Raw genomic sequence first — 8,906 nt, 5'->3', positions numbered from 1 at the left:
TTATCTGGTGAAGTGGTCCATGGGGCAGCCAAGAGGTGAAGCGGGGCCCTTCATTTCCAGCTGTAGCTGTGCTGGGAGCAGGGCCAGCCAGGACAGACCATGCATTGGTCAGCTGTACTTTGGAAAAACACAGGTTCTGTGCTGCAGCCGCAGAGCAGGGCACTTAAAGCCACCATTCCCCTGCTGCTGTGGGTGTGAGAAAGTCCTGTGCAGGGGGTGTTAGGAAGGCAGAGCCTGAGGAGGAGGGAGAAGGGCTGTGGCATCTTCTGTCTCTCTGTCTTTCCCCTTCAGCAAGTCCACTCTGTGGCTTTGCTAGTGGATGTGGCTGTCCAAGCCAGATGCTTTGCCTGTCTCCCTGTCCCTGCACCTACACCTGGCCACAGCTGGCTTTGGTGCTGTAGGGTAGAGAGACATGCTGGAGGAGATATGCTTCCACGCTTGTTTTGCGAGTTGGGCAGACATCTGGTGTGCGGTGCAGCGCTCAGGAAGGATTACTCAGCGTTTCCACCCTGACTCAGCCAGACTTTTCCTGTCTTGCTTTTGTCTTTTAAAGCAACAGTGCCTGCTAGCAAAAGCTGTCACGTTCCACTCTTCACCCCCGTGCCATCGCAGACAACTTGCTGCTGGCTTGCTTGTTTTTCTGTGAGGTAAAATAAATGTTTCTTGGGATGTGTGAATCTTTAAAGCAAGTGTGACAAAGCTCCAAATATCCCGAGAGAGGCTTCCTGTGCAGAGCCCATGGGAGCATAGGGCTGCATGGCCAGTCCCTCCTGAAAATATTGATGCCATTTTACCACAAATACAGCCCCAAAATGAGCATTTCCCTCTGGTACTACTACTTATAGCTCACATTTTCTGTTCTTTTTAGCTGAATGGAACAGCTGTAAGACTGGGCCCAGGTTTCCAGAAAGGCCAAAATGCCATGCAGCAAGATGGAAGGAGAACTGAAAGTAGGGTGTCATCATCTTTGTAGTTGCTGGCCAGGGGCATTTCTGGCCCCATCCGGTGCTTTGCAGTGAGGACTTGCATTGCTTCTGCTGTGCTGTTGCTTTGCGATGCGGGGAGGTTAATGACATCGAGTGCGCCAAAGTGCTGGCAGAGATCTGCGAGGGACTGTCTGTTCCTAGAAGAGAACTTGGGAAGTCACAGAATCATAGAATCATGGAAACATAGAATAGTTTGGGTTGGAAGGGACCTTCAAAGCTCATCTAGTCCAACCCCCTGCAGTGAGCAGGGAAATCTTCAACTAGATCAGGTTGCTCAGAGCCCCATCCAGCCTCGCCTTGAATGTCTCCAGGGATGGGGCATCTACCGCCTCTCTGGGCAACCTGGGCCAGTGTTTCACCACCCTCAGTGTAAAATATTCTTTCCTCATGTCTGACCTGAATCTCCACTTTTTTAGTTTAAAACCATTATCCCTTGTCCTATTGTAACAGGCACCACTAAACAGTCTGTCCCCATCTTTCTTATAGGCTCCTATTAGGTACTGAAAGGCCACAATAAGGTCTCCCCAGAGCCTTCTCTTCTCCAGGCTGAACAACCCCAACTCTCCCAGCCTGTCCTCACAGCAGAGCTGTTCCAGCCCTCTGATCATTTCTGTGGCTCCTCTGGCCCCTCTCCAACAGGTCCATGTCTCTCCTGTGCTGAGGCCTCCAGAGCTGGACACAGGACTCCAGGTGGGGTCTCACCAGAAATGAGCAGAGGGGCAGAATCACCTCCCACGACCTGCTGGCCACGCTTCTTGTGATGCAACCCTTGCAAGTGATTCTCAGAGGAAGGAGGTGTGTGCTTTTAGCAGAAAGAACAAACTGGCCCTCAGAGCAACTCACTCTGGGCATGGTGGGCTGCTGGAAGGCAAGGCCAGCCCGCATCCGGGTCACTGTGAGATTTTTCTTGGACCACATCAAAGTGTCAGATCTGTGGTCTCCATCGTACCTGCCAGGAATCCTGTTGTCTCTTACTCTTCTAGCAAGCAGCAGCTGGGTGGTTCCAGAGCTGCTCGCTGTGAGGGTGACGTGCATGGGCACCAGTGAAACTGCCTGGGAGATTTCTAGCAAAAATGAATCAAGTAGCCTCAGGCGAGATATTTGTAATAGTTACTGCTGGGCTTAAAAGCCTCTATCTGCACAGCCCAGCCCTTGAGAAAATGCTTCATCAAGACATTGTGTAGATAAATGGTTAACAACAACAGAAAGCTATCAAGGGGTTAGTGTTTTCATCATGGGTAGGGAAATGGGTGATTTTATCCTCTTTATAAACTTAACAGTGTGTTCTACCAATAAATCTAGAGCTAGAAGCACCTAGTTACGCAGGCAGTTACAGAGTGCCAAGCCAGCTTGCTTAAACCCGTGTGGGAAATCACTGTTCCACACCAGGCTCCAGCACGCAGCTCCTCGCAGCTCGGCTCTGCTCAGCTTGGTTTAGCTGGGAGGGAAGGCACGTCTGGGTAGAAGCCAGCCTTCCTTCACTGGCTCAGAGGGGTTAATGGGTTCTCTCAGACCGTGACACAGCAAAATGCAGCTGCCTGTTTTGCACATGGAAAGCTGCTGACTCAGTAACCAGGAATGGCTGAGTAATGGTAGGGGGAAAAAAAAACACCAACCAACAAAACCACCGGACAACAAAGAACAAAGAAGTTGCGATAATGGCTTAACATGACTTGCTGAAGAAGGGAGTCAGTGCTGGAGTGAAGGGGGATGTGCTGTGGGTTAATTCATGTTTAGCAAATGGAGATTGCAGAGTCCAGCCTGGCTTGAGCAGCACAGATTGTGCTCACTCCCGTCAGCATTGAACAATCCAAACCAGATCAAAGATACAGGAGGAAAAAGGGAGTTTGGGACTGAAACACACTGGAAATCCCCCTGGGGAGCACAGGCGCTGCTGGTGTCATTTGTACTGGCCTCACTGGTACCTTTGGTAGGGTCCTATAGATGGACATGGCTGCGCTGGGCAAACCCCCATGTGGGAACCCCAGAGGCCGACACTGTGGGAGACAGAGGTGCAGGCAGATTTCTCGGGCATAAATGAACCAGCATGACAAAACCAGGATGTGCAGATTACAATACGTATTTTTTATATATGTATGGATATATACATGCTGCAGCACACGGGTGTCTCCAGCACATGGCTGTGAGCAAGGAGAGAGCTCTGGGCTGGCTGGGAACAGAGCAGGAAGGAGGAGGGAGAACAGAACAAGCACCCTGCAAGGTACGTGCCTGTTCTGTGACCAGAGACCCAGGGTCAGGCAGCGACCTAAAGTGTGAAGCAGGTCTCCAGGTTACAGGTACACTGGGCTGAAATTTTGGGGGAGAGTGCATAGAGCCCACCATGGTGCTCAGAGTCTCGATGCTGGTGGGGACAGACCCTGTGACCTGCTGGGGCTCTGCCTTAGGAGCAGAAGGCACGTGCGGGAGGGAGCAGGGCAGAGTTAGCAAATAAAAATCCCATTTGTGCAACTGCTTCAGTCTGTGCTACCTCCTTTGTTTCGGTGCTACAACCGTGTAAAACAAAGTGTGCCCTGATCGCGAGACAGGACAAACTGTGAAAATCTGGATTTGGAAATCCCACACATGCAACAAGGAGGACCTTGCGCCACAGCTCACACCTCTTTCTAAGGGGAGGGGAGGAGATGGGGCTGGAAACCGAGTTTTGCAAAGAGAGTGAGACCCAGACCCCCGCCCAAGGTTTCCAAACCACCTCTGCGTGGTTGCCTGTCGCTGGAGTACAGGAGATGCGTGTCCCCCTCCTGCAGGGCGCTGGGCAGTCGGTGGGCTGTGAGCAGCCGGGGCTGCTTCTGGAGATTTCTCCGATTGTCCCGAGAAGCGGAACCGGGGCCAAGAGCAGCAGCTGCAATCCCAGGGCGGCGCAAAGGAAACCGCCCCTTGAACAAACATCCTCACATGGCCCCTGCTCCACCATGACTCAGCAAAACAGCCCCTCCGCCACAGCCTGAAACCTTTACTCAGCAATAATGGGCGACCCGACGTGACCCTGACTCAGCAGGACGCCCACGCTGGGGAAAAGGCGAGTCAGCATTAGCAAGAGGCGGACTGCGGGGTTTGGGGGTTCATGCAAGAGGTGGGAGTCCCGGTGGGACGTGCAGCATCGCTGGCAGCGGCAAAACGCTCCCCCCACTCCAGCTGTGCTTCCCAGTGCTCTGCAGCTGCATGGGAGGCAGCAAAGGGCAGAAAGGTCAGGAAAGATGGTGTCCCTGGCCACCAAATCTGCATGCCTCACTGAACTGGGGACACGGAGGGCACTGTGGCCGTCTGCCCTGAGAGCAGGATGGTCCCTGCTCCATATGGAGGGAATAGGGGCGCGGGAACGCTGTTCTCTGGGGTGCTGGGGGGGCACCCAGCTTCACCTGTGCTGGTAGAAAACACCAAACCCAGGAGATACAGGGAGCGGGAAAGAGTTTAATTTAGAGATTGGCATGTGGGGCATGTGGAATTTAAGTGACTTGCCCAAGGCCATACAAGGTGTCTGTGGTACACTCCCCTTCCCCCTCCCTTTTTGTAACTCATTATCAAAGGTCACTCCAGGACAGGCAGACAAGTCTATGTTTAACCCACGGAGCTTCTATTTGTTTTTAAAGCATGACACTACCTGCTAACGAGAAGGAATAGACAAAGAGTGGTCCTCATGGGCAGGTATTTCTTCAAAGCCCTTAATTTAGGGGGCAGGGTGGGCTCAACATTAGACATCCCCATGCACCACGGTGCTTATGGACCACAGCAGCTACTGCAAAAGAGCAGGAACATCCCCCTTTTTGGGGAGGTCTTTTCTAGCATGCCCGGCACAGGGGAGCCAGGTCTGTCGGCTCTGTGTAGCTGAGACCCCCTTCCCTTGAGCAGTGCCTGGCACAGCAGGACCTCAGGGCTGTGGCTGCGGCTCTTAAACTAAATAATCATTAACAAGCGCACCTGGCAGACGTGGAATGTTGAATTTGAATTAGTGTTCAGCTGCTGGGTATGGTTTGGCAGAAGCGAAAGGCACCAAAGGTGCTTGGCACAGGGTGAGCCACCCCCTATCGCTCTGACGGAGCTGGTGGTCGATGGTATGAATTGCTGCACAAAAGGTGTCAGTGCAGGCAGGCAGAGAGGCACTGCTGGCTGCAAATCACACACAAACTGGCTTTCTTTTTTTTCCTATTTGGACCGAAATTGTGCAAAGGAGCTCAGAGAAATCGACACCTATCTCCCACTGAGACTGCTCTGGTTTTGAAGGCCCTTTATTTTTGGTCAAGGAGCTAAAAATAGCACTGAAGTGCCTTGCGGTGATTTTTCTAAACAGATTTTCCTGCCGCTTTGTACTGCTGAAAGAGCCTCTCCTAAAGCTGCAGGAAAGCTGTGTCCTTGCCTTACCCCTCCATCAAATTCACCTTGTGCCTGATCCATGCTTTTCTGCCGAGATCACTCAGGAAAGCACAGCTCCTGGAGACTGGCACATGCAGCATTCCTGTGCCAGGACAGAATTACTGATCCTCCCAGAGAAGAGCCCCTAGCCTTGCTGTTGCAGAGCAAAACACCCCCTCGCCCCGTGACCAGGGGCTCCTGGCAAGGACCAAGGTCCAGCCCTGCAGAAACGCTGCTGGAAACGGTGCTGCAGCGAACTTCTCCTGCTCCTGGGGAGCAATCCTGTCCCCCCTCACCCACTTCCATCCCTCTGACCCTGCAGGGAGGCGGAAGCGAATCTGCCTGCTTGTGCGGTCTGACCCTGCTGCAGTTCCCCTGCACCCTGACACACACACGGGATTTTGCAAGGACAAGGGCGGATAGGGAAGAGTGAGATTTTGCTTGTACGCCCATGCCCCTGAGTCCCCGTCCTCTTGCTCAGGTTTCACCGGTCACTGACACAAAGCAACAGGGATGCTTGTTCACCCAACACGTGGCGAAGCTGCTGGACGCCAAGTGGGATGGATGCTCTGGGTGCCCTAAAAGCCAGGGGAGATCAGGCAAGTCAATGAAAGAGAAATCTTCTCGGGGCTACCAAACACCTTGGCATCACCCTGGTGCAAGAAGTCACCTCTGTCTGCATGGTTGTGGAAGTATCTTCAGGAGAAACAGAAAAAATACCCCAAACTGGCTGCCAGTGCAACTCCTTGTGTTGTATCAGTGACCATTGGCCACCTTCATTTCCTTGCTCCCAAGCATTGCAGCACCTACTTTTCCTCTCATATGTTTCCACATTTTCCTGTCCTCCTCTCTTTTCTCTCTTCTTCTGTTTCCATTTGCTTAACCCCCCACACAGATAAAATGAGTTACCTACAGAAATGTTTTCCTTCCTCACAACCCCCTTTCTGCTGCCCACCGGGTCCCCAACATATGTCCCTTCCCAGTATCTCCATCTGCCATAAGCAGCACCACTAACAGTGATCTGAAGGGAAGAGGAAGTGGCTTTATTCTCATTTTGTGAAGGAAGGGAGAATTTCTTTACCCACGACAAGCTTTGAGGAAGTTTTGACAAAGCAGAGCATCACAAAAGTCCTGTGGGATGGAGAACAGCCTTCCCAGTGCACTAGCATGGGGTACTTCTGTGATGATTTGTGAGAACGATGTCGTGGGAAATCAGGAAATGTTTTTGTTAACCGCTCTTTAAAAAATAAAAAATCATATACTATTTGGAAGTTAGTAGTAGGTAAAAGAGAAGCTTGCGTTTTTTTGCCTTTATGCGTGTGATATTGGTGTGCCAAGAACCACGCAACCCAAACATCATGGAAATTCTCATTAACTTTTAGCATGTATTTGATTTTCATGGATGTGGAGCAACTCTGACCCAGTACAAGGAAGTCATGCCTTTCTACAGCTTACATAGAAACAACTGTTCTGGGTCATGCAAAATATCTATCCAGGTCAGGGTCCTGTTCCTAGTGTGATTATTAAGGGATGCTCAGACATGGCACAAGCGCTCCTTCCCGGTCCCTGGGCAGTCGCAATGCCCGAACGTGTGCTCTGGAGCAGCTGCTGTGCGCATCCATGCTGGGCTACTGCTTGCAGCATGATTCTTAGAATAAGGAAAATCTTTGTTTTGTTTTGTTTTGTTTCCAGTGGTTGCTTAGCCTGCTAAGCAAGCCAGTGCCAAGCGAGAGGCTGTCCTCTGTGGTAAACAGAGCTCAGGCTGAGGCACCACAGCCATCTGGTGGTCAGAAGAGAGCAGGCAGGGTTATTTTTTTAAAAATAGCAACATGAGAAAATACTTTTAAAAAGGAAAAGGCAGTTAAAGGACTTCTTCATAGTGGTGTAATTTTATATTTTCACAATCGTAATGAAGTTTCTGCCAATGGAAAACACTTGACCCTTGTGGACCTGGCAGGTTTTTTTCTACAAGTTCCTCCTTGGAAGAAACTCTGCAACATTATTCAAGCTATTACTGGCAAAATCTATAACAAGTATGATTGTGAAAGTGCTAATTTGGGCATAGAAAGATTCCATGCGCTCATCCCCATTTTTCATATTGTCACTTGTGTGAGAAAAGATACGTCAACCCTGTGGGATAAATCTCTGTGTCAGGTGGCCCACGGTGAAGAGCACTGTGACCATGGCTGGCTGCATGGTGAGGAGGGGACAGGGTTGCCCAAAGGGCCACCAGCAGCACTCTGAATTGTCACCTGTTGGTCACTGCTTCACTTGACAGCCACAAAAACCCTTCCCACCTGTTCGCTCTGTGACAAAAATAGTGGCGTGCCAATTCCCCTGCGCCCAAGTCTTCCTTAGGGACGGTCCCCTCTTGGCTTTGCCAGCACATGTGCCAGCTCTCTGGGGAGAAAGAAAACAAGGTGAGGGTGGAGAAAGGATCCTTACCCCAAGGTGGGCTCAGGGTACCCCAGGGGCAGCAAAGAGGAGTTTGGGCTCCCTGTGCTCAAGGTATACATTTGGGCATGGCTTCAAAAGCCAAAGGTTCCTCTTCCAGGGGAAAGTGCAGGCGATGCACCGAGACAGCTGGAGATACCAAGAGCTTTAAGCTCTCACTGAGGCATGAACTGGTGTTCAAAACATTACCCGTGTGAAGAGGTTGGTGTCCTGTGCAAATGCTGATTGGGCACCATAAACTCTCCCTTCTTGGCAGAGCCAGGCAGCCTCCAGGCACCGGCAAGAGGGTTTGGGCATCAGGCCCCATGCTCACTTCTGGCCCCGAAACTGCAAAACTCATCAGCCTGGGCTCCATTGTGCTTCTGCTCTTGCTTCCTGGTAGAAAAGAATCTGGGGGTGTTGGTCAACAGCAGCTGAACATGAGCCAGCAGTGTGCCCAGGTGGCCAAAAAGGCCAACAGCATCCTGGCTTGTATCAGGAAGATTGTGGCCAGCAGGACTAGGGAAGTGATTGTCCCCTGTACTCGGCACTGGTGAGACTCCACCTCAAATCCCGTGTTCGGCTTTGGGCCGCTCATTACATTGAGGTGCTGGAAAGAGTTCAGAGAAGGGCAACAAAGCTGTTGAGGGCTCTGGAGCACAAGTCTGATGAGGAGCAGATGAAGGAGCTGGGGCTGTTTAGCCTGGAGAAAAGGAGGCTGAGGGGAGACCTTATCACTGTCTATAACTACCTGAAAGGAGGTTGTAGCATGGAGGGGGTTGGTCTCTTCTCCGAAGTAGCAAGTGATAGGATGAGAGGAAATGGCCTCAAGTTGTGCCAGGGGAGGTTTAGATTGAATATTAGGAAAAATTTCTTCACAGAAAGGGTTGCCAGGCATTGGAACAGGCTGCCCAGGGAACTGGTGGAGTCACCTTCCCTGGAGGTGTTTAAAAGATGTGTAGATGAGGCTCTTAGAGACATGGTTTAGTGACAGTGTTAGGTTAGTGGTTGGACTTGATGATCCTGAGTGTCTCTTCCAACCAGAATGATTCTACGATTCCTCTCCTGTAGGTGCTCCAGGAGTGGAAGCTCAGCATTTGTTCCTTTTGCCTTTCATCC

This window comes from Columba livia, chromosome 1 (genome assembly GCF_036013475.1).
Source record: "Columba livia isolate bColLiv1 breed racing homer chromosome 1, bColLiv1.pat.W.v2, whole genome shotgun sequence".
Classification (NCBI taxonomy): domain Eukaryota; kingdom Metazoa; phylum Chordata; class Aves; order Columbiformes; family Columbidae; genus Columba; species Columba livia.
Note: the sequence above shows the minus strand (reverse complement) of the source record.